This window comes from Podarcis vaucheri, assembly GCF_965113315.1.
Source record: "Podarcis vaucheri genome assembly, chromosome: W".
In the NCBI taxonomy this organism is placed as follows: Eukaryota; Metazoa; Chordata; class Lepidosauria; order Squamata; family Lacertidae; genus Podarcis; species Podarcis vaucheri.
Window position 1 is genome coordinate 33,674,229 of NC_138757.1, and position 26,677 is coordinate 33,700,905.

At 40.1% G+C, this 26,677-nt stretch overlaps 2 protein-coding genes across 2 annotated transcripts in view; both read right to left on the reverse strand.

Moving 5' to 3' along the window:
- The window catches only part of LOC309523273 (uncharacterized protein), a gene marked incomplete at its 5' end in the record, with an annotated part of 479,716 nt that overhangs the window by 429,345 nt on the left and 23,694 nt on the right, over window positions 1-26,677 (reverse strand). The window lies entirely within an intron of this gene.
- Window positions 1-26,677, reverse strand: part of LOC309523285 (inositol polyphosphate 5-phosphatase OCRL-like) — a gene marked incomplete at both ends in the record, with an annotated part of 441,918 nt that overhangs the window by 480 nt on the left and 414,761 nt on the right. The gene's annotated exons all lie outside the window — the stretch shown is intronic.

Sequence of the window (26,677 nt, forward strand, 5' to 3'; positions counted from 1 at the left end):
TAATACAACTGTAGAGTTGGAAGGGACCACGAGGGTTAACTAATCGAAGCCCCTGCAATGCCTAAGGTGGGGCTCGAACTCAGGACACTGAGATGAAGAGTCTTATGCTCTACCAACTGAGATATCTTGGGGGAAGGGCCATAGCTCTGCAGTAAACCACCTGCTTTTCATGCAGAAAGTCTCAGGCTCCACCCCCAGCATCTCCCAGGAGGGTAGGGAACATCCCTTGTCTGAAATCCTGGAGAGCCACTGCTTGTCAATTTCGACAATACTGAGCTAGATGGCCCAGTATATGGCCGCTTCCTGGGTTGGAAATTCAAGCGAGGTTCACTGAAACAGGTGGGCTATTGTTACAAGTCCTGGTCAGAAAGCAAAAAGGCAACATGTGCGCACCCCACCCCCCTCCACAACCGAGAGGGATGGTTATCAAAGGAGACATCAGCAACCTCTGCAGTTAACAAGGCTTCCCAGACCAGACTAGCCCTCCTGCCAGTGTGCCGGTTTACTGGCTTTCAGGGATGTTTTAGTGGATTTCCTGTTACTTGCTGCAAAGCCACTTTCGAGCTGGAGAGGAGGTGGGGTTGCGGGCCCCACGCCCTCCCCAAGTGCGCAGGGGCTGAATCACAGCCCCCACGAGACTGGGGAAATCCTTGGACGTGTCATCTCCCTGGCCAGCCAATTGGCTGGCCAGGAAGGCGTGGCCTGGGCTATTTAGGGCCGGCGCGACCGAGGATTTCCTTCTCTTCTTTTTTTTTTAAATAAAATATTTATTAAATTTTTTTGAAATATAACAGTAAAAATGAAAAAGAAAAAAGAAAAATACAAAATAAAAACAGTTAAAAACATACATTTTTTCTTTTACTTATTTTCTTTTAGCTTATTTCCCGGACCTCCTCATACCTCCCTTTTTTGTATTCCACTTCAATTTATTGGTTCAGCAAATCCTTACCATTAGATTTTAACCCATTTATAACCCTTTTTTCATATTCTCTTAAATAATTACAGCTAGAAACCCCTTAGTTGCTATCCAACATCATTCTATCATTCATTAATTTTACAATATTTCTGTAGATAGTCTTTAAATTTCTTCCAGTCTTCTTTCACCGACTCTTCTCCCTGGTCTCGGATTCTGCCAGTCATTTCTGCCAATTCCATATAGTCCATCACCTTCATCTGCCATTCTTCCAGGGTGGGTAGATCTTGTGTCTTCCAATACTTTGCGATGAGTATTCTTGCTGCTGTTGTAGCGTACATAAAAAAAGTTCTGTCCTTCTTTGGCACCAATTGGCCGACTTTGCCCAGAAGAAAGGCCTCTGGTTTCTTCAAGAAGGTATATTTAAATACCTTTTTCAGTTCATTATATATCATTTCCCAGAAAGCCTTAATCCTTGGGCACGTCCACCATAGGTGAAAGAATGTACTTTCCGTTTCTTTACATTTCCAGCATTTATTATCGGGCAAATGATAAATTTTTGCAAGCTTGACTGGGGTCATGTACCACCTGTATATCATTTTCATAATATTCTCTCTTAAGACATTACATGCCGTAAACTTCATACCTGTGGTCCATAACTGTTCCCAGTCAGCAAACATAATATTTTTTAAAAAAATATTTTTATTACATTTTTTCCAGATACAGATACTAAGTCGGATATACAAGGAAATAACAGAAAAGAAAAAAAAGAAAGAAAAAAAGAGTCATCCTTTCAAGACATTTTTCCATAACCAACCGGACTTCCCCACGTCTCCCTCACGATGCGTTCTTTACAATAAAAATATCAGCAAATTATTACCTTGTTTCATACGTTCTTTTGTTCTTTCAGATAGTTATATTTTAAGTTTAAAATACTTATTACCAATTAACTCTAAAAACAAATATAGTATTATTTTAAACATTAGTCCTTTCATTAATATAACTTAGTTTCCCATACCATCAAATCTTATTGCTGGAGCTAAATTTTCCAAATCATGCAAATTCTTAACATTCATATAACTTATAAAATTTTTGTAAATAATCCTCAAATTTTTTCCAATCCTCCTCGGTTGTTTCTTCTCCCAAATCTCAGATTCTGCCAGTCATTTCGGCCAGTTCCATATAGTCCATCAATTGCGTCTGCCACTCTTCCAGTGTGGGTAAATCTTGTGTCTTCCAGTATTTTGCGATGAGAATTCTTGCTGCTGTGGTTGCATACATAAAAAAAGTTCTATCCTTCTTTAACACCTTCTGATCGACAATGCCCAGGAGGAAGGCCTCTGGTTTCTTAGGGAAGGTGTATTTAAACACCTTTTTTAATTCATTATAGATCATTTCCCAGAAGGCCTTCACTTTTGGACAGGTCCACCAGAGGTGAAAGAATGTCCCTTCAGCCTCCTTACATTTCCAACATTTATTATCAGACAGATGATATATCTTAGCAAGCTTGACTGGGGTCATGTACCACCTGTATATCATTTTCATAATATTTTCTTTCAAGGCATTACATGCCGTAAATTTCATACCAGTGGTCCATAACCTTTCCCAGTCTTCAAACATAATGTTGTACCCAATGTCCTGAGCCCATTTTATCATGGCAGATTTGACTGTCTCATCCTGAGTGTTCCATTTAAGCAGGAAGTTATACATTCTCGAAAGTACCTTAATCTTTGGTTCTAACAGTTCTGTCTCTAGTTTCGATTTTTCCGCCTGGAATCCTGTTTTTTTGTCCAACTTAAAAACCTCCTGAATTTGAGCATAGTGAAACCAATCTTGCACCTTATTCTTTAATTTTTCATAGCTCTGCAACCTCCAGTTGTCTCCAATTTTTTCTATTATTTCCCCATATTTCGGCCAGCCGGCCTCCATATTGGGGTTTTTTCGGGCCTTGGCCTCCACTGGTGATAGCCACCTCGGGGTCTTGCCTTCTAATAAGTCTTTGTACTTTGTCCAGACCATAAATATTGCTTTTCTGACAATATGGTTTTTGAACATTTTATGAGTCTTTACCTTGTCGTACCACAAATATGCATGCCATCCTAAAGAATTATTAAACCCTTCCAGATCTAGGACATCAGTGTTCTCTAAGAGTAACCAATCCTTCATCCAGCAGAAGGCTGCAGCTTCGTAATATAACCTTAAGTCTGGCAGGGCAAACCCCCCTCTTTCTTTTGCATCAGTTAGTATTTTAAATTTTATTCGGGGCTTTTTGCCCTGCCAAACAAACTTAGAAATATCCTTCTGCCATTTACCAAAACATTCCACTCTGTCCACAATCTGTAGGGTTTGAAACAAAAACAACATCTTTGGCAATACATTCATCTTTATAGCTGCTATTCGACCCAACAAGGAAAGTTTCAATCTTGACCAAGTTTCTAAATCCTTTTTAACTTCTGACCAACATTTTTCATAATTATCTTTAAATAAATTCAAGTTTTTGGAAGACAAATTAACCCCCAGGTATTTCACTTTTTTGACCACATTTAATTCTGTTTCCTTCTGGAACCCATCTGTTTCTAAAGGTGTCAAGTTTTCCCCCAAAACTTTAGTTTTTTGCTTATTCAACTTGAATCCCGCCACCCGACCAAACTCATAAATCAGTTCTAAAACTCTTTTTGTACTGGGTTCTGGCTCCTGTAATGTTAAAACCAAATCATCTGCAAAAGCTTTCAGTTTATATTGTTTCACTGCGACCTGAATTCCTTGCACCAACCGGTCCTCCCTAATCATATTCAACAGCACCTCCAGGACTGAGATAAATAAAAGAGGAGAAAGAGCAAACATAATATTATGTCCAACATCTTGTGCCCATTTAATCATAACAGATTTCACCGTTTCATCCTGAGTATTCCATTTCAACAGCAAGTTATACATTTTTGACAAATTCTTAGTTTTGGGTTCTAGCAGTTCTGTTTCTAGTTTTGATTTTTCCACCTGGAAGCCAATTTTCTTATCCAAATTATATGCCTCCATTATCTGATAATAATGAAACCAATCTCTCACTTTGTTTTTTAATTTCTCGAAACTCTGCAATTTCAATTTGTCTCCTTGTTCCAAAATTTCCCAATATTTCAGCCATTTGGCCTCCATATTGAGCTTATTGGTGACAACCCATATTGAGCTTATTGGGGTTTTATTTTCAAATAGGTCCTTATATCTTATCCAAACATTAAACAATGCTTTCCTGACAATATGATTTTTAAATGCTTTACGTGCTTTGACCTTATCATACCATAAATATGCATGCCATCCAAATACGTTGTGAAAACCTTCTAAATCCAAAATGTCTGTATTTTCAAGGAGTAGCCATTCTTTCAACCAGCAAAAAGCTGCTGATTCATAGTAAAGTTTAAAGTCTGGCAGGGCAAATCCACCTCTTTCCTTTGCATCAGTTAATATCTTAATTTTTATTCTAGGCTTCTTGCCCTGCCAGACAAATCTAGGGATATCTCTCTGCCACTTCTTGAAACAGTCCATCTTGTCCACAATTTGCAAGGTCTGAAACAAAAACAACATTCTAGGCAATACATTCATTTTTATCGCAGCAATACGACCCAACAATGAAAGCTCCAAATTTGACTTCCGGTCAGCGCCATCGACTAATGGCGGATTTCCCTCCGAGCTCCGGAGGGAGTCTGCTCCGCGAGTTCGGGTCTGACCGCTACGGCGAAGCGGGGACCCACAAAAATCACAGGCGCGGAAGCCTGTGTACAAGGAGACTCGGCGGGCACCTTTGCGCCCCCCCAAAACCGCAAAAGAGCATTTTTAAAGGCTCCGGAGTGGCAGCGGGTGTGCGGTGCTGAGAGTCATCACCCAGCCCGTGGAGCGAAGCCGCGTCGCCATGGTTGGAGAGCGCCGATTCCTTCCTGAAATTTTGATTTGAAATTAACTACTCGTGAGTAGGACTTAAAGATCTATTGGGATTTACAAGTATTTTAAAGAAAATTTGGCCGGAAACGGGATTGGCATAAAATAAGGAAGTCTGCCTTCCTGGACTGCAGAAAGCATAAAGCAAAGAAAATATAGAGCCGTAATTGGAGAAAGACTTTTAGGGAACGAAGTAAACTAGACATTGGAATAGAGACCCCCCTCTTGCTGGCAGGAGCAGAGGGGGAGGAAAGTAGACTTTGGATAACCTGCATGAAAAGGGGCTACTGAAAAATTTTGCCGCTGTGTCAAACCCCTTGGAACGGACTGCCTAAATAAGGAAGCCGGACAGAGAACTGTCACTTTGTTAAGATCTTTCGAAAGTTACTTAATTACTGGACTGCTGGGTTCTTGAAAGATACTAAACTACCAGACTGTTAAGCTTTGGATATACACTGGGGAACTGTTGCAATTGACTTTTCGAAGGCTTGGGGGGACTTGATGAAAAGACATTTTGTTGTAAAAGTCTTGGAAACTTTTCCCCCTAGAGGACTCTGCTGAAATAGCTGCAAAGTGGATTACAATAACTAAGTCATTGGAACTTTCCATTCAAAAACAATTTACAGGCGTGGGAACGACCTTGACTGGGACATGAGTGGTTCAGCAGAAGAGACAACAACTAGATCTGGCAGACCATACAAGACTAAAATTTCACAACAGCGAAGAGTTTCGGTCTCAGGCACACCAGTGGTTGCAGCTGCAACTGGGCAGAGAAAAACAACAATTATGTCAATAGATCCTGTGACACAAGCTTTAGTTAAAATAAATGAGTCCTTGGAATCTCTGACAAAACAAGGTGCGGACAATAGTAGACAATTGGCAGAGCTCTCAGCAAAACTTGATCTGAACACGCAAAGTGTAAATGAACTTGGGAAGAGGGTGTCTTCAAATACAGAGACTATTAATAAACTTCTAGAGTACTCTGCCACTACTCGAAAGATTGCAGAAGAAGCTAAAGTTTCTGCAGATGCCACTCAGGAAAGGATAATACCAGTCTGTAAAAAGTTAGAAGATCATGAACTGGCTTTGTCTATGCTCGAAATGCAAAGGAAGGAGAGAAATTTGAGATTAAGAGCAGTGCCTGAAAGTGAGAAAGATAACCTGGTGGACTTCCTTTCCAAAGAATTTTCGGACTTCTGGCAACAGGAGTTAGAGAAGGAAGAAATTAAGATAGTGTCTGCGTTTAGATTGGGCAGAAGACAAGACAGAAAGAAGTCAAGGGACTGTTTGATAACTTTAAGATCAAAAGAAGAAAGAGACAAAATATTGAATCTGCATTTTCAAAGAACTCTGGAAATTGAAAACTCTTTGGTGGAGATTTTCAAAGATATACCAAAGCACATTTTGGATGCAAGAGCCCATTACAAAGAGCTGGTTGATTTATTGAGAAAGAACGGAATACCCTTCAGGTGGGAATTTCCTCAAGGCCTATCCTTCAAATATAAGGGAAGGAAAATCAGAATAAGATCTGTCCAAGATAAAGAGCAATTCTTACGAGATAACGGGGAAGATCTTTTGAAAGAGACGGTTGAAGTGGAACCAACCCTTGCAGTAAAGGAAGCAACAGACATTTTGAACTTAACATTTGGATTGAAATCACCGACGGAAGGTGAACAACTACTTGGAGCAGTGGGAGGGAAAAGTAAATAGCAACAGGATGGCTCTGCAACTTCTAAGTTGGAAATGTAATGGTCTTAACCTTCCCCGAAAAAGGTGAAATGTTTTTCATATATTGAAAAAAGAACAATTGGACTTGATTTGTTTACAAGAAACTCATGTGACAAGATTGCATAGAAAACTACTCATCAATAAAAGATTAGGACAAGAATTTATTTCATCTGACAAAGTTAAGAAAAGAGGAGTGGTAATCTATGCAAAGGAAAAATTCTCCCCGAAATTGATGTTTAAAGATGAACAAGGAAGATTTTTGGCAATTGAAATTCAAGTTCAAGGTGAAAAATTATTGATATTGGGGATTTATGCACCAAATGAAGGGAAGTCAGAATTCTTTAAGAAGCTGCATGAGATCTTACTGGACTATTTGGATTACAATTTAATCTTGATGGGAGACATGAATGGAGTAGTATCTACAAATATGGACAAATCACAAAGACCGGTAGTTTCCAAAGATGGGAGACTACCAAAGACTTTCTTTGAAATGACTGAAAATATGGACTTGATTGACATCTGGAGAACTAAGAACCCTCTCGAGAGAGAGGGAACTTTCTTTTCTGAGGCTATGATGACATGGACTAGAATTGACCAAATATGGGTTACTAGTGGGATGGCTCCAAAGATAAAGAAAGTGGAAATCTGCCCAAAAACCTGCTCCGACCACAATGCTGTAAAGATGGAGATGAAATTAACAACAGCTGGCTCCTTCAGATGGAGGATGAATGACACCTTATTCAGAGATGAAGAGGTCTATATAAAGGCCCAAAAAACTTTGAGAGACTATTTCGAAATAAATTTAAAAACAGAGGTGGAAAAAAGAGTAATCTGGGACGCAAGTAAAGCTGTCATGCGAGGATTCTTAATACAACAAAATTCAATAAAAAAGAGAAATCAAAATGAAAAGAAGGACAAGATCTTGGAAAAGATAAAAGAAGGAGAAAAGAAATTGAGATCTAAACCAAAGTCCCAGGAGATTTTGAGAGAAATTAAGCTACATCAGACACAATACATGGAATTGATGAACCAAGAAATAGAATGGAAGATTAAACAAATGAGACAAAAGACATTTGAATCTGCGGATAAATGTGGCAAACTTCTGGCTTGGCAATTGAAGAAAAGGCAAAAATTAAATACGGTTACAAGCCTAGAGGTGGAAGGAAAGAACATTTATAAGCCAAATGAGATTAGAAATTGTTTCCAGAGTTATTTCAAAAAATTATATTCACAAGGGCCGCAGAATGAAAGGGACATAGACGAGTTTCTTAAGAAATTTGGTCTACAAAAAATCTCTCACCAAAGTAAAATAGACCTGAATCAGAAAATAACTGAACAAGAGATAGAAGGTGCCATTCAAAACATGCAACTGGGCAAATCTCCAGGACCAGATGGGTTGACTTCCAGATATTACAAAGCTTTGAAGGAGTGGTTGTTACAACCTTTGAAGGAAGTCTGCAATGAAATTTTGGAGGGGAAAGGGGCACCAGAATCGTGGAAAGAAGCGTATATTACACTCATACCGAAAACAGAGACTGAAAAGACTCAGCTTAAGAACTACCGCTCTATATCATTACTTAATGTGGATTACAAAATTTTTGCAGACATTTTGGCAAAAAGATTGAAAAAAAGTATTGGTGGAAGAGATTCATAAGGACCAAGCAGGCTTTCTCCCAAGAAGACACTTGTCAGCAGCGGCGTAGCGTGGGTTAACAGCACCCGGGGCAAGGCAAGTAATTTGCGCCCCCTAACCCGGGGCAAGGCAATTAATTTGCGCCCCCTAACCCGGGGCAGGGCAAGTACAGTAATTTACCCTCCCAAGCAGCAGCAGCGAGGCTTCTCTTTCCCCCGCGCTCTCCTGGAGCTGCCTCTTTTCATTCCTTACCGCAGCATTTCCTGGCTGCTCCCCCCCACTTCCCCTCTCTCTCCTCCTCGCTCTGCTTGCCATGCCCTGCCTGAGGGCGCCCTGAGGAGACTCCGCTCTCCTTTTTGACCAGGCGAGGTGGAAAAGTCTCTTCCCGCCCCCTCGCCAGACTCCCTGCTCGGCTCGGCTCACTACCCAGGCAGCCAGTGGAGAGAGAGCCGCAATTACCATAAAGCTCCTCTCCCTCCGCTCGCCAAGCTGTCAAAGCCCCGGCAGCAGCAGCAAAGGCAGCAGCAGGCGCAGCCAGACCCCCCCCAGCCAGCCAGCCAGCCCGCCCGCCCGGCTTCCTCTCCTTTTTTTGCCCGCGGCAGAAGGCTTCGCTCTCCCCCTTCCGCGACCTCCTCGCCAAGCCGTGGATTTTAGTAGGGGCAGAGAGCTGCTAGTGCGAGCGCGCCCCCTGCCCATGTTGCGCCCGGTGCGGCTGGCACCCCTGGCACCCCCCACGCTACGCCACTGCTTGTCAGACAACGTGAGGAACATAATAGACATTTCGGAATTATTAGAGGTGAACATAAACACTAAAGCAGTTCTGATATTTGTGGACGCGGAGAAAGCCTTTGACAATATCTCTTGGAGTTTTATGAAGAAGAATCTACATGGGATGGGGGTAGGGCAAGGATTTGAGAATGGTATGGGTGCAATATATTCAGAACAAAAGGCTAAACTAATTGTAAATAATGTGATAACGGAATAATTTAAAATAGAAAAAGGGACACGACAGGGGTGCCCAATTTCCCCACTACTTTTTATATCAGTCCTGGAGGTTTTGCTAAACATGATTAGAAGTGACCAGCTGGTTAAAGGGGTTCAGGTCGGAGCCAAACAGTATAAGTTAAGGGCCTTTGCAGATGACCTGGTACTTACTTTACAAGAGCCAGACACTAGTACGAAAAGGGTTTTAGAACTAATTCAAGAATTTGGTCAAGTTGCAGGATTCAAGTTGAATAAACAAAAAACTAAAGTTTTGGAGAAAAAATTAACAGCTATGGAAAGGGAGAGGTTCCAGAATGTAACAGGGTTGACAGTGGTTAAAAAGGTGAAATACTTGGGGATTAATATGACATCTAAGAATGTAAATTTGTTTAAAGACAATTATGAGAAATGCTGGACAGAAGTTAAAAAGGATCTAGAAATATGGTCAAATTTGAAGCTTTCCTTGTTAGGCCGAATTGCAGTTATTAAGATGACTGTATTGCCTAGAATGTTATTTTTATTTCAAGCATTGCAAATTCTTGACAAGATGGACTGTTTCAAGAGGTGGCAGAAAGACATTTCGAAATTTGTCTGGCAGGGCAAAAAACCCAGAATAAAGTTTAAAAATTTAACGGATGCAAAGGAAAGAGGGGGATTTGCCCTGCCGGACTTAAAACTGTACTATGAATCAGCAGCTTTTTGCTGGATGAAAGAGTGGTTGCTCCTCGAGAATACAGATATCTTGGACTTGGAAGGTTTCAATAATGTATTTGGATGGCATGCATATATATGGTATGATAAGGTTAAAGCGCATAAAGCTTTTAAAAATCACATTGTTAGGAAAGCATTATATAATGTCTGGATCAGATATAAAGATTTGTTGGAAAATAAAACCCCAAGGTGGCTGTCGCCAATGGAGGCTAAAGCCGTGAAAAAACTTAACATGGAGGCCAAATGGCCAAAATATTGGGAAATTTTGGAACAAGAGGGAGATAAACTGAAATTACAGAGTTATGAGAGATTGAAGTTTAAACTACGAGACTGGCTCCACTACTATCAAATAATGGAGGTGTATAAACAGGACAGGAAAATTGGCTTCCAGGTGGAGAAATCAAAACTAGAAACAGAGCTGTTAGAACCCAATGCTAAAAATCTGTCAAGAATGTATAACTTGTTGCTGAAATGGAATACACAAGATGAAACAATTAAATCAGCTATGATTAAGTGGGCACAAGACATTGGTCATAACATTATGTTTGCTGACTGGGAACAGTTGTGGACCACCGGTATAAAATTCACGGCATGTAATGCTTTAAAGGAGAATATTATGAAAATGATCTATAGGTGGTACATGACCCCAGTCAAGCTAGCAAAAATTTATCATTTGCCTGATAATAAGTGTTGGAAATGTAAAGAAACTGAAGGTACCTTTTATCACCATTGGTGGACGTGCCCGAGGATTAAGGCTTTCTGGGAAATGATATATAATGAAATGAAAAAGGTACTTAAATGTACTTTCCCTAAGAAACCAGAGGCCTTTCTCTTGGGCATTGTGGGCCAATTGGTGCCAAAGAAAGACAGAACTTTTTTTATGTATGCCACAACAGCAGCAAGAATACTCATCGCAAAGTATTGGAAGACACAAGATCTACCCACTCTGGAAGAATGGCAGATGAAGGTGATAGACTACATGGGACTGGCTGAAATGACCGGCAGAATCCGTGACCAGGGGAAAGAGACGGCGGACGAAGACTGGAAGAAATTTAAAATTTATCTCAAGAAACATTGTAAAATTAATGAATGCTAAAATGTTGAGGTTTTAGAAAAAAGGGGATTACAGCTGTAAAAGATTAAGTAAAGGAAAAGAATAAGGGAAAATTTGATAAAACCAAGGGGTAGGATTTGCTGAAACAAATTTGGAAATTGGGAAGCAGAAAGGGGAGGTATGGGGAAGTCAGTGAAGTAAGGTTTAAGAAAAAAGGATTTGAAATTATACATGTTTGTTTATGTGTTTGTTTGTTTTTATTGTGTAATGTTTGTGTTTATAAAAATTGTGAAAAACCAATAAAAAAATTATTAAAAAACCCAAATTTTTAAATCTCACTACCGTCCAACATTTTTCATAATTATCTTTAAATAAGTTCCCATTTTTGGCTGTCATATTAATCCCCAAGTATTTCACTTTCTTTTTTTTTTTTTTTTTTTTGCAAGTAAATTTTTATTCAGAATTTGTAAAAGAAAAAAAAAAGGACAAACAAATACAAAAATAGACATTTTAACATAAATTATTCATCCTATTTTCATGCTATACAAAAAGTAAGCATACAATCATACAAAAAAAATAATATAAGCATTAGGCTCTACTTAGCCTTTGACTTCCCTCCACCCTTTTGGTAAGTATCAAATAAATCCCGGATTGCGTAATTAGTTTATTAAAGTTTATACTTATTAGCTGATAAAGTTTTTCTAATACCGCCAGTTCCTCCTATATATCCGTTCCAATATATTTCCAAAATTTACTCCAATTTTTTTGAAATTTCTGGTCGTCTTGGTCTCGTATTCTGCCTGTTAATCTATCTAGCTCGGCATAGTTAATCATTTTGACCTGCCAGTCACTTACGTTAGGTATATTTTCTGTTTTCCAGTTTTGTGCCAGCATAATTCTTGCGGCTGTGGTGGCATAGAGAAAAAATTTTTTATCTTCATTTTTTATTTCCTTACCCATAATTCCCAGCAAAAAGGCCTCAGGTCTTTTGGGAAAAGTATATTTAAAAACTTTTTTAAGTTCATTATAAATTGCTTCCCAAAAAACCTTCACCTTGTTGCATTGCCACCACATATGGTAGAGGTCTCCCTCCACTTCACCACATTTCCAGCATGTCTTATTTTCTGATCTATAGATTTTAGCTAATTTTGCCGGCGTGAGATACCATCTATAGAGCATTTTCCAGACATTTTCTCTCAAACTCGTACAGGCCGTAAATTTAATATCTCTATTCCACAATTTCAACCACTTTTCAAACTCGATGTTATAGCCGAAGTCAATTGCCCATTTAATCATTGCCTCTTTGACTTCCTCGTCTTTTGTATGCCATTCCAGTAATATGTCGTATAATTTAGACAATGTTTTGTTTTTACCTTCTATTATTTCTATATTGAATTTTGATTTCTTGTCCTCAAAGCCCATTTTTCTTTTATCTTGCTTTAACATATCATTCACCTGATGATACTGTAACCAACCGGTGAATTGATCCTTTATTTCCTCATAAGGTTTAAGTTTAAGCCCTTGTTCTGATTTTCTTACCAAATCTTCGTAAGTGGCTGTCTTCCCTTCCATGTTGGTTTTTTTTTTTGTTAAGACCTCTACCGGTGAGATCCACCATGGTGTTTTTCTTTCAAGAAGGTTCTTATTTCTTTCCCAGACCTGATATATTGGTCCCCTGAAAATATGATTTAAGAAAGCCCTGTGGACTTTCACCTTCTCATACCAGAGATATGCGTGCCACCCGTACCAATTATTGAAACCTTCTAAATCCAACAGGTCTCTGTTCTCCAGTTTTATCCAATCTTTTAGCCAAAGTAGGCACGCTGCTTCATAATATAAACTCAAATCTGGGAGAGCAAAACCTCCTCTTTCCTTTTTATCAGTTAATATTTTCATTTTAATCCTTGGTCTTTTCCCCTGCCAGATGAATTTCATCAGGGTTCTCTGCCATTCTTTACATTGTTTTAAACCTTTAATAACTGGAAGAGTTTGAAATAGGAACAACATTCTCGGCAAAACATTCATTTTAACCACTGCTATCCTTCCTAAAAAGGAAAATTTCATCCTCTCCCATATTTCCAGATCTTTCTTTATTTTTTTCCATGTAACTTCATAATTATCTTTATATAGGTTTATGTTTTTTGCCGTGATCCACACTCCCAAATATTTCACTTTTTTCACCACCATGATTTCCACTTTTTGTTCTAGATCTTTCGTTTCTTCCTTAGTTAGATTTTTAACCAGCATTTTAGTTTTATTCTTATTTACCTTAAAACCTGCCACCTCTCCAAATTCCTCAATTTTTTGTAATGCTTCTTTTACACTATCTTGTGGATCTTCCAAAGTCAGAACAATATCGTCGGCGAAGGCTTTAATTTTAAATTCCTTCTTTCCTACTCTAATTCCTTTCACTTCTGTTGCCTCCCTCAGTCTCTTATTAAGTACTTCCAAAATTATAATAAATAATAAGGGGGACAGGGGGCAACCTTGTCTGGTCCCTTTATAAATGTTAAAATATTCTGTTGTATTATTATTTATCACCAGCTTTGCTTTCTGTTCTTTGTATATTGCTTCTATGCCTCTTCTAAATTTTTCGCCAATTCCCATCCTCTCCAAAACCTTCTTTAGGAAGTTCCAGGAAACATTGTCAAATGCCTTTTCGGCGTCTATGAAAACCAGTGCAGCTTTTCTGTCTATTTTCATGTCCAAATATTCAATAATGTCAATCAAATTCCTTACATTATCCCGTAATTGTCTCCCTGAGAGAAATCCTGTTTGGTCACCATGGATTTTATTAATCAAGACCTTCTTTAATCTTTCCGCCATTATATCTGCAAATAGCTTATAATCATTATTTAATAATGAGATTGGCCTATAGTTCTTTACTTCCATAGTGTCCACCTCTTTTTTAGGAATCAAGGTAACATAGGCTTCCTTCCAGGTATCAGGTATCTTTCCTTCTCTCAATATATTGTTCATAACCTCTCCCAGCACTGGTGATATTTGGTTAATTAATATTTTATAATATTTGGCTGGAAGACCGTCCGGTCCCGGCGCCTTCTCAGCTTTCATCTTTTTGATAGCCTTTTTTATCTCTTCCTGTGTTATTATCTCATCTAGTGCTGCTCTTTCATCTTCTACAATTTGTTCCAGATGGTGTTTTTGCAAAAATTGATCTATTTCTTGTTCTGTTTCCTCTCCTCTTTTATATAAATCCTTATAATATCTTTGGAATATTCTTTTTATTTCTTTTGGTTCTTCCATAATCATATCTCCTTCTTTTATTTTGCTGATCATACTCAGCTTCTTCCTTTCTCTCAGCTGCCACGCTAGATATTTCCCTATCTTATTTGCGGACTCAAAGTTCTTTTGATTCATCCTCTTAATTTTCCACTCTATCTCTTGGTTAATTATTGTGGCAAATTTAGCTTGTAATATTCTTAAGTTCTGTTTTAAACTCTCTTCACTAGGGTTAGCAGTTAATTTTCTTTCATTTTCCATAATCTGTGTTAAAATCTGCTCTTTCTTTTTTTCCTTTTCTTTTCTTAGTTGGCTATTTTTCTGAATCAAAAAACCCCTCATGACCGCTTTTCCTGCGTCCCACACCGTCTCTATGGAAGTTTCTCCATTTAAGTTCCACCTAAAGTATTCTTCAATTGTTTCTATAGCCTTATTTACTATCTTTTGATCATTAAATAAATATTCATTCATTCTCCATCTGGCTGTTTTAACCTCTCTACCTTTTAACTCCATGGAAACCGCACTATGATCAGATAGAGTTCGAGGCCAAATTTCGGACTTAATTAAGTTCTGTACCAATTCCCTCGAGACCCAAATACTGTCTATCCTCCCCCAGCTCTGATTCGGATTTGAAAAAAAGGTGAATTGTTTTACAGTAGGATTTTTAAATCTCCAAGCATCCGTCAATCCCAAATTATTTACCATGTCAAAGAAAGATCGTGGTAATTTACCTTCTTTCCCATCTTGTCTTTTTGTTAATCTATCCATGTTCGGCATCACCACCCCATTAAGATCTCCCATCAATATCATTTTCTGATCCATCCATTCCGTTAATATATTATCTAATTCCAAAAAGAAAGCTGATTTTTTCTCATTCGGGGCATATATTCCAACCACAACTATTTTTTCTCCATGAAGGACCATCTGCACCACCACTACTCTCCCATGTTCATCTTTGTACAGTAATTGCGGGTCATATTTTTCCTTTATATAAATTACTACCCCTCTTTTCTTAACCTTGTCGGAGGTCACAAATTCCAATCCCAATCTCTTATTACTTAATACCCTCTTGTGTTTTCTTATTACATGCGTTTCTTGAAGACAAATTAGATCCCAATTCTTTTTCAGCAATACATGCGCAATCTGATTCCTCTTATTTTTATTGTTCAAACCATTCACATTCCAGCTTATTATTTTTAAAGCCATCTATTAAACTATTCTAGCTAATTTAACTAGATTAAATAGAAACTACTGTTCCTTGCTTTCCTCCTCTTGTTCTTCCTCTTCTCCTGTTAAACTCTCCTCTTTTTCTTCTTCTTCACTCCCTTCACCCTCCTCGTCTCTCTGTCGTTCCTCCCTTTCCGCCTCCCCTTCAACTTTTCCCAGGTCCTTCTCATATATCCTCGCAAATTTTTGGAGTTCAACACTGGTGCTTAATTTAAACCTTTTTTCCTTAAAGTAGAATGAAATGCCTTCAGGAAACTCCCATCTATACAATATCCCATTCTTCTTCAATTGGTTTGTTAATTTTTTGTATGCCTCTCTCCTTCGAAGAAATCTCAAAGGAATTTGTTTAAAGATAATAATTCGGTTTCCTTCAATATATAACCTTTTTATGTGGTTCTGTTGCAGTATTTCATTTCTTATTTCCAAAGTGTTGAACATGACAATTACATCACCTGGCAGCTTTTTCTTTCTGGCTCTGTCTAATTTTGATCTTATTCGAAAAATATTTACTAGATGACAGTTTACCTCCTCCTCACTCTTATTTAACCAGGTTGCCAGCTCTTTTATCATTTTAAATCTAATATTCTCATTTGGGGTCTCTGGTACACCCCTCAGTTTCAGGTTGGTTTGATTTTGCCTCATTTGCGTCATGGCCATATTGTCCAACAACTCTTCCTGCACTCTTTCTATCTCTTTAACTTCTACTCTAACTCTATCCACCTCCTTAGTATTTCACTTTCTTAACCACAGTCAGACCTGTCTCACTCTGAAACCTCTCTCTTTCAATCGGTGTTAAATTTTTCTCCAAAACCTTAGTTTTTAACTTGTTCAGTTTAAATCCTGCTACTTGACCAAATTCTTGAATTAATTCTAAAACCCTTTTAGTGCTAGATTCTGGCTCCTGTAACGTCAGTACTAAGTCATCTGCAAATGCTCTCAGTTTGTATTGTTTGGCTCCGACCTGTATACCTTTAACCAACCGGTCCCTTCTAATCATATTCAGCAGAACCTCCAGGACTGATAGAAAAAGCAGTGGGGAGATTGGGCACCCCTGTTGTGTCCCTTTTTCTATCTTAAAATCTTCCGTCACCACATTATTTACAATTAATTTAGCCTTTTGTTCAGAGTATATTGCACCTACACCATTTTCAAAACCTTGGCCTACCCCCATCCCCTGTAGGTTCTTCTTCATGAAACTCCAAGAGATATTGTCAAAAGCTTTCTCCGCATCCACAAATATCAGAACTGCTTTAGTGTTTATATTCACTTCTAGTTTTTCCAAAATATCAATTATATTCCTCAAATTATCAGACAAGTGTCTTCCCGGGAGAAAGCCCGCTTGGTCTTTATGAATCTCTTCCATCAAAACTTTTTTCAATCTCTTGGCCAAAATGTCTGCAAAGATTTTGTAATCCACGTTAAGTAACGATATAGGGCGGTAGTTCTTAAGCTGAGTCTTTTCAGTCTCTGTTTTAGGTATAAGTGAAATGTACGCCTCTTTCCACGACTCTGGTGCCCTTTTCCCCTCCAAAATTTCATTGCAGACTTCCTTCAAAGGTTTCAATAACCACTCTTTCAAGGATCTATAATATCTAGAAGTCAGCCCATCCGGTCCTGAAGATTTGCCCAATTGCATGTTTTGAATGGCACCTTCCACTTCCTGTTCAGATATTTTATGGTTCAGCATTAATTTACTTTCTTGAGAGATTTTTTGTAATCCTTTTCTCTTCAAGAATCGGTCTATGTCCATTTCTTTCTGTGGCCCTTGCGTATATAATTGTTTAAAATACCTCTGGAAACAGTTTCTAATCTCAGTTGGGTTGTGTATATTCTTTCCTTCCACTTCTAAGTTTGTAATAGTATTTAATTTTTGTCATTTTTTCATTTGCCAGGCCAACAATTTCCCACATTTATTAGCTGATTCAAATGTTTTTTCTCTCATTGGTTTGATTTTCCATTCTATTTCCTGATTCATCATTTTCATGTATTGTGCTTGATATAATTTTATTTCTCTCAGAATCTCCTGAGACTTTGGTTTTGCTCTCAATTTCTTCTCACTTTCTTTCTCCACCAAGGAGGAAACAGGGGACACCCCTGAGAAGGAGGCTAGTTCACCAACACTTGAGCCAGATATATGGAGAAACGTGACTCAAAGAAGTAGGAGGCCCAGGGTTCGCTCTGATTGTTTAGAAATACACAATCACTTTGAAGTCCTCTCCCCTAGCATGGAAGACGAAGAACAGACTCCATTTGAGGATCTCTCCCTCATTACAGTCGATCAGGTATATGAAGACGAGCAGCAAAGTCAGTCCTCAGGGAATGTGCAGGCGACCTTGGAACGGACAGCTCACGGAAGAACCCCGACCAAACCTAAGAGGAGGCGTGTAGTGGTGATAGGGGATTCCCTACTGAGGGGAACAGAAGCAGTGATCTGTGGGCCTGACAAGATGTCTCGAGAGGTGTGCTGTCTCCCCGGGGCTAAGATCCAAGATGTAACTGAACGACTGCAAGGAATCATAAAACCCACTGACAAATACCCCTTCCTCTTGGTTCATGTGGGAACCAATGACACTGCAAGCAATAGCCTCCAGAAGATCAAAAGAGACTACGAGGCTCTAGGCAGGAAATTGAAGCAATTAAATGCACAAATTGTCATCTCATCTGTCCCCCCAGTTGAACGACGTGGCCCAGGGAGAGAGGGAAAAATAGTGGAAGTGAACAGCTGGCTTCGCAAATGGTGTAAACAGGAACGGTTTGGATTCTTAGATCACGGACTGCAGTTTCTTGAAGATGGACTTCTGGCAAGCGATGGGCTGCACCTCACAACGGTTGGGAGGAATGTTTTTGCCAAAAATCTCAGAAACCTCATCAGGAGGGCTTTAAACTGACTAATGTGGGGGAGGGAGACAGTGCTCCTGAAGGTAGGAGTCTATCAATTGATGAAGATGATCATCCAAATGTCATAGACCAAATGGAGCAAACAGCACGCAGACCTAGTGGTGGGAGGAAAAAATCCTTAAATAAGAGACACAGGGGAATGATTAATGGACTTCAATGTCTGTACACTAATGCGCAAAGCATGGGAAATAAACAAGATGAGCTTGAGCTCTTGGTGCAGCAAACTAAATATGACATAATAGGCATCACTGAAACCTGGTGGGATAAGTCCCACGATTGGAATGTAATAATGGAGGGATACAATCTATTTCAGAGAAACAGACCAGACAGGAAAGGAGGAGGAGTGGTGTTATATGTCAGGGATGTGTATACCTGTGAAGAGATCCAAGGTTTAGAACCTCAAAGCCAAATGAGAACATTTGGGTCAAAATTGAAGGAAAGAAGAATAACAGTGACCTCATTGTGGGAGTTTACTATAGATCCCCAAGCCTGGAACAGATGGCCAAGCATGCAAAAGGAAGGGAGATAGTAGTAATGGGGGACTTCAATTACCTGGATATTTGTTGGATGTCAAACTCAGCCAAGAACATAAGGTCAAACAGATTCCTCACTGGCCTTGCAGACAACTTCATTGTCCAGAAAGTGGGAGAAGCAACAAGAGGAACAGCCATTTTAGATCTGTCCCTAACCAATGTTGATGTGGGGTTAGTGGGGTAGAAGTGGAAGGATCATTAGGCACGAGTGATCATGTTCTTCTGAAGTTTACTATACAGCGGAGAGGAGCAGCCAAGCATACTAGGACTCAATTTCTTGACTTTAAGAAAGCCGACTTCCTAAAACTTAGGGAAGTGCTGGGTGAGATCCCATGGACAGTAATACTAAAAGGAAAGGGACTTCATGATGGCTGGGAGTTTGTTAAGAGGGAGATAGTAAAAGCACAACTTCACGCAATACCAATGAGACGGAAACATGGAAGGTGCCTAAAGAACCCAGGGTGGCTATCTAAAGAACTATTAACTGAGTTAAGATTAAAAAAGGATGTGTACAAAAAATGGAAAAGGGGGGAAACCACCAAAGAGGAATTCAAACAAATAGCCAGCACATGTAGACACAAAGTCAGAAAAGCTAAAGCACAGAATGAACTCAGGCTTGCTAGAGAGGTTAAAAGCAACAAAAAAGGCTTTTATGGGTATGTTCGTAGCAAAAGGAAGAACAAAGAAACAGTGGGGTCACTCAGAGGAGAAGATGGTGAAATGCAAACAGGGGACACAGAAAGGGCTGAACTCCTCAATGCCTTCTTTGCCTCAGTCTTCTCCGATAAAGAAAACAATGCCCGACCTGAAGAATTTGAAGCAAATGATTCAGCAAAGGAAACACAGCCCAGAATAACTAAGGAGATAGTACAAGAATACTTGGCTAGTTTAGATGTATTCAAGTCTCCAGGGCCAGATGAACTGCATCCAAGAGTATTAAAAGAACTGGCAGGTGTGATCTCAGAACCACTGGCAGTCATCTTTGAGAATTCCTGGAGAACAGGCATAGTCCCGGCAGACTGGAGGAGGGCAAATGTTGTCCCTATTTTCAAAAAGGGAAAAAGAGAGGACCCAAATAATTACCGCCCAGTCAGTCTGACATCAATACCAGGGAAGATTCTGGAGCAGATCATTAAGCAAACAGTCTGTGAGCACCTAGAAAGGAATGCTGTGATCACCAATAGTCAGCATGGATTTCTGAAAAATAAGTCATGTCAGACTAACCTGATCTCGTTTTTTGACAGAATTACAAGCCTGGTAGATGAAGGGAACGCAGTGGATGTAGCCTACCTTGATTTCAGCAAGGCATTTGACAAGGTGCCCCATGATATTCTTGTAAAGAAGTTGGTAAAATGCGGTCTTGACTATGCTACCACTCAGTGGATTTGTAACTGGCTGACTGACCGAACCCAAAGGGTGCTCATCAATGGTTCCTCTTCATCCTGGAGAAGAGTGACTAGTGGGGTGCCACAGGGTTCTGTCTTGGGCCCGGTCTTATTCAACATCTTTATCAACGACTTGGATGATGGACTCAAGGGCATCCTGATCAAATTTGCAGATGACACCAAACTGGGAGGGGTGGCTAGGCATGCATATCTATGGTACGGCAAGATAAAAGCACATAAGGCATTTAAAAACCATATTGTCAGAAAAGCACTGTTTAATGTCTGGATAAGGTATAAAGACTTTTTGGAGAGTAAAACTCCAAGGTGGCTATCACCTATGGAGGCGAAGGCCTTGAAAAAACTCAACATGGAAGCTAATTGGCCAAAATACTGGGAAATTTTAGAACAGGAAGGTGATAAATTGAAATTGCAGAGTTATGACAAACTCAAAGAGAAGGTGTGAGACTGGTTACACTATTTTCAAATAAGAGAGGTTTATAACTTGGATTAAAAAAATGGTTTCCAGGTGGAAAAATCAAAGTTGGAAACAGAACTGTTAGAAGCCAATGTGAAGATACTTTCGAGAATGTATAATCTGCTGTTGAAATGGAATACTGAGGAAGAAACAGTAAAATCGGCAATGATAAAATGGGCACAAGACATAGGCCATAACATTATGTTTGCTGACTGGGAGAAGTTGTGGACCACCGGGATTAAATTTACGGCATGTAATGCCTTAAGAGAGAATATTATGAAAATGATGTATAGGTGGTACATGACCCCAGTCAAGCTTGCAAAAATATATCATTTGCCCGATAACAAATGTTGGAAATGCAAAGAGATTGAAGGTACATTCTTTCACCTTTGGTGGACGTGCCCAAGGATCAAGGCCTTATGGGAATTGATATATAATGAACTGAAAAAGGTATTTAAATATACTTTCCCAAAGAAACCAGAGGCCTTCCTCCTGGGCATAGTGGACCAATCGGTGTTAAAGAAGGATAGAACTTTTTTTATGTATGCTACAGCAGCAGCAAGAATTCTCATCGCAAAGCATTGGAAGACACAAGATCTACCCACCTTGGAAGATTGGCAGATGCAACTAATGGACTATATGGAGATGGCGGAAATGACTGGCAGAATCCAAGACCAGGGAGAGGAGACGGTGGAGGAAGATTGGAAGAAATTTAAAATTTATTTGCAGAAATACTGTAAAATTTATGAATGTTAAGGACATTGAAATGAATCGCAGGGGCTTTAGCAACAAAGTAAAATGTAAGATTGGATTAACAACAGATAAATTAATAGGATATGAAATTGCTGAATTAATTTCTAAAAAGGGATACAAGAACGGGAGACGTGAGGAAGTCCGGAAAATAAGCTAATTAAAGATGAGAAATTAAGAAAGAGGGAATTTTTGTTTGTTGTTATTATATGTGTTTTTATCTCTTTTTTCTTTTTCTTTTGATGTGTTTAACGTTTGTATTTTTGTATTGTATTGTCTATTTGTGATTTTGTATTTTCTTTGTCTTTTATTGTGAAAACTTAATAAAATATTTATAAAAAAGGGGGGGGGACAAACTGGGAGGGGTGGCTAACACCCCAGAGGACAGGATCACACTTCAAAACGACCTTGACAGATTAGAGAACTGGGCCAAAACAAACAAGATGAACTTTAACAGGGAGAAATGTAAAGTATTGCACTTGGGCAAAAAAAATGAGAAGCACAAATACAAGATGGGTGACACCTGGCTTGAGAGCAGTACATGTGAAAAGGATCTAGGAGTCTTGGTTGACCACAAACTTGACATGAGCCAACAGTGTGACGCGGCAGCTAAAAAAGCCAATGCAATTCTGGGCTGCATCAATAGGAGTATAGCATCTAGATCAAGGGAAGTAATAGTGCCACTGTATTCTGCTCTGGTCAGACCTCACCTGGAGTACTGTGTCCAGTTCTGGGCACCACAGTTCAAGAAGGACACTGACAAACTGGAACGTGTCCAGAGGAGGGCAACCAAATTGGTCAAAGGCCTGGAAACGATGCCTTATGAGGAACGGCTAAGGGAGCTGGGCATGTTTAGCCTGGAGAAGAGGAGGTTAAGGGGTGATATGATAGCCATGTTCAAATATATAAAAGGATGTCACATGGAGGAGGGAGAAAGGTTGTTTTCTGCTGCTCCAGAGAAGCGGACACGGAGCAATGGATCCAAACTACAAGAAAGAAGATTCCACCTAAACATTAGGAAGAACTTCCTGACAGTAAGAGCTGTTCGACAGTGGAATTTGCTGCCAAGGAGTGTGGTGGAGTCTCCTACTTTGGAGGTCTTTAAGCAGAGGTTTGACAACCATATGTCAGGAGTGCTCTGATGGTGTTTCCTGCTTGGCAGGGGGTTGGACTCGATGGCCCTTGTGGTCTCTTCCAACTCTATGATTCTATAATTCTATCTACCTGATAACCTGTTGTCATTGGTGTTTCTACAGGGTTAGCATCCATCAGGTTTAGTCTGGTTAACATATCAGCAATTTTTTGTGACTGGTGTACTAAAATATTAGCATCTTAGTCTCTCTCTATTTCCAGAGATAGGTAGTTGGATACCTCACCAAGCTCTTTCATGTCATAGTGCTCCTTCAGTTGAGCTAGGGCATTATTGTACATTTTGACATCCTTCCAAAAGAAAAGAATATCATCAACATAAAACAAACAATACAGCTTCCTTGACAAATACACATGGATCAGCTTTACCTTGCTGAAAACCCAGAGAAAACAACACTTCAGTGAGTTTAGAGTGCCAGCATCGAGCACTTTGTTTGAAACCATATAGGTTCAGAGAACAAACTGTTGGGATATGAGTACTACGCAGCTGCGAACAAGCAGTTCGATGTTTACATCACATGATGGGTCTAACCATGGGACAGGATGTTCCAGGCAATTCTCAGGGATTTGTTCTCTGTTTAATATGAGACCTTCCTGTTGTTTGTGTCGAGGAGGTCTAACTCAGTTGCTCGGAGGAATCTGAGTGAGCAGACATGCTTTTTGTACAGTGTACAGTCAGAAATAAAGTAGAGATGAAATAGTCTACTTTCTGATTGATTTCTTTCTCCTGCTGCTATGCAAGGGGAAAGGGGGGTGTGCACCTTTCATCAGGGAGGTGTCGCCTATCAAGATCTCCCTGGTCTGCCGGGATGCCAGCCAGGGTAGGTCACCGGCAAACAGGCCCCGACAAGCCTGGGAAGAGGAGCCAGCCTTCCCGAGGGAGCCAGTTTCCAACAAGTGGTAGCAGGCGGATGGTCGAGGCTACAAGGCACAGCTAAGGATGGCTGTAGCACCGGGTGGAAGCGTTTTTTGCTGATTGCGACGTTTCCACGGACCTCTGACAGTTCCTGATGGATGGCTGCATGGTGAACGCGGATTGAACGGTTCTCTGGTTCATCGAAGAGCTACTGTTTTTGGATTAAAACACAGCGAGAAAGCCACATTCCTGCATTCCGGGGGAGTGCTGGTAACCACTGCCGTCGACCGCCAAGGAATCGTGAGTACTTTGGGCTGATTTATGGGCTCGTTTAGCTTCAAAGGCAAAGGGGAAGCAAGCCGGAGTTGAGCAGTAACAGCTCAAAGGCTGTTGGATTTTTCAGCATTGCTTGAAGCCAAAGGCTTACGGCTCGTAGCTGATAGCTGTAATTGGGATCAAGATGGATGCCAAGCAAGGGGCGGGTTTGCCTTATCCACCCCCCCCTAACAAATGACAATTATTCCTCGTGGTCTTTTAAAATGAAAGCCCTACTTGAGAGACAGAGAATATTTGGGATGATTCAAAATCCCATTCCAGCAGTACCTTCAAGGGCCTGGAATGACTCTAATGTGCAAGCAAGGTCTGCTATCGTCTTGTGTGTTGCTGACGATCAATTAGTACATATATCCCATTTGGAATTCGCAAGAGAGATTTGGCTCATGCTTCAGCGTATACATCAGTGGGACGCCGCTGGCACAGCGCTGCTGCATTTTGAGAAACTCACTAACATGAGACTGAAGCCTGATGGCGATGTGCAAGTGCATTTGACAGAGATGCAATTTCTACGCCATCAGATGGCGCAAAGAAATTTTCCTCTTGAGGAGTCTATTTTCTGTTTTATGATAATCAACAGCTTGAATCAAACGTATAAAACGGTTGCGAGTCAGCTTGGATCGCTACCTGCTGCTGATCTGATGGTTCAAAGAATTTGTTCCGTTGTTCTGAATGAAAGAGACAGACTTGCTGCAATAGCTGTTGCTGATGGGGGGAGTGAAGCTAGCAGTTCTTCCACCCCCACTGTTGTTGCTGGAGAAGAGCAGGCTGTAGCTCTAAACGTCGTTCGTTGTTATAATTGTGGCCAACCTGGGCATATTCAGAAGAACTGTAAAAAGGCACGTCAGCCTAAAGGAGCCAAAGGGGGCTCAACAAAGCCAGAGGCTACAGGCAAGGGTCGTGCCAAATCGCAGGCAAAACCAGCGAAAGTTTTGATGTCGCCAAAGGCCTCATCATCGGTTGAGAATGCTTTTATTATCGATACGGGCGCCACAGAGAACCTGACCTCACGCAGAGAGTTATTTTCTACGTTTGAGAATCAACGCTTCTCTGTGAAACAGGCCAACGGTCAAAAGATGGAAGCGACTGGAATTGGGACTGTTTACTGTTTACTTATAGTCTGAACTTGACTATAAATAATGTTTACTATGTTCCAGACTTAAAATTCAATTTGTTGAGTGTTTCTCAGATGACAAAGAAAGGATTGGTGTTATCCTATGATAAGGAGATATGCAGAATCTTTAAAGGCGGAATGCTGTATCTTTCTGCCAAAGAGAAAGATGGACTGTATTTGTTGACTTTTGCAGAGTCAGATTACAAAATGTGCAATGCATGTGAATCTAAAATGTCTTCTCTTGCAGGTGTATCCAAAGGAGCCACGGAGAAGAAGAAGTCAACAAAGATTAACAGTGTTTTTCAGCGAGTGTATGCTGATGTAATTGGTCCTCTAGCACCCTCTATAGGCAATGCAAAATACTATCTTGTATTTGTTTATCACTATTCTCATTATGTATGGATTTACATATTGCAGACACCAAAGGAAACCTTAGCAAGGTTGAAAGAGTTTTGTGACAAGGTTAAAACTGTTCATGATGCTAATATTCAATATCTTTTCACAGATGAAAAGCCAATTTTTCTTTCACAGGATTTTCAAGATTTCATCGAGATACATGAGATAGAGCATAAGATTGCTGTCTCTGAAGCTTCATGAAACAAGAGTGTGTGTGTGTGAAGGTGAACACAGAATTGCAGAAAGGCATGGAAGCACAATTGCTTAGTTCACATTTGCCACAAGAGTTCTGGGCTGAGTCCTTAAACTCATTCTGTTACACGTGGTTAAGGAAGGTTCCAAAAGGTATGGAAAGTTCTCCATTTGAGAAGCTGTTCCAGAGGAAACCTTCGGTAAAACACTTTAAGGTTTTTGGATCTCATGTGAATGTGGAAACTCCACAAGGGATTAGGAATGCCAAAGGCATTTTTTGTGGGTTATGAAAAGGGTTTCTACAGAGTAATTTTGTCTGAATCTGGTCAGGTGATTCTCACAAAGTTTCTAGAGAGCACTCCAAGACAGGAGAGAGAGGTTCTCCACACATTTCCCACTGATGTCAGTACAGATGAGTATTCTGATACTGAGAGTGACACAGAGAGCTCAGAGGGTTCTGCTGACACAGTCATTGAGAAGAGTTCACACACATTGTCTAGTCCTTCACAAGTTAAGGCTGAACTAGAATTGCAAGAACCACTGTTTACTGTTGGGCATGGTTCTCCCAAAAGTCAAGAGGATGAACCAGTCAGCAAGGAGGATCTGCACCTCATTCGCAGGTCTGAGAGAGTCACAAAGGGCATACCACCCAAAAGGTACTCTCAAAAGTTTGCTAACTCAGCTGTTGTGTGTGTTACTATAGTTGACAACTCAAGCCAGGTTAAAGGTATGTCTAAGTCAAAGACACATCTAGCAGTTGCAAAACGTAACACTACATTCCCTAGCCAAGGGGATGCAGAAGCTCTGATTCCTTGGAAAACAGACAACCAGAGGGTTACACTGGTGAAACCAGTGGCAGATAGTTCCAAAGTGCTGAGATAAGATGGCGCCCGGCACACTTCCCCTGTGCCGATGGACGCCTGTGCTGATAGAAAATACTTGAGCTCTTATTGAAGCTCTTAGCAGAGTTCTGCAGTGGTAGAAAATGTTGCCTTGTGTGTGGATAATAGGATAATAAATCAGACTGAACACAGGCTTCTTGCTAATCTCTAACAGCCTTTAATGAGAAGAAAAACATCATAAATCTGTCCCGGCGAGAGAGCAGGCATTCTTTCGTCTCTCAGCCAAAAACGAAAGGAAACTCACACACAAAGAAAGATTCCCGTATGTGAACATAAC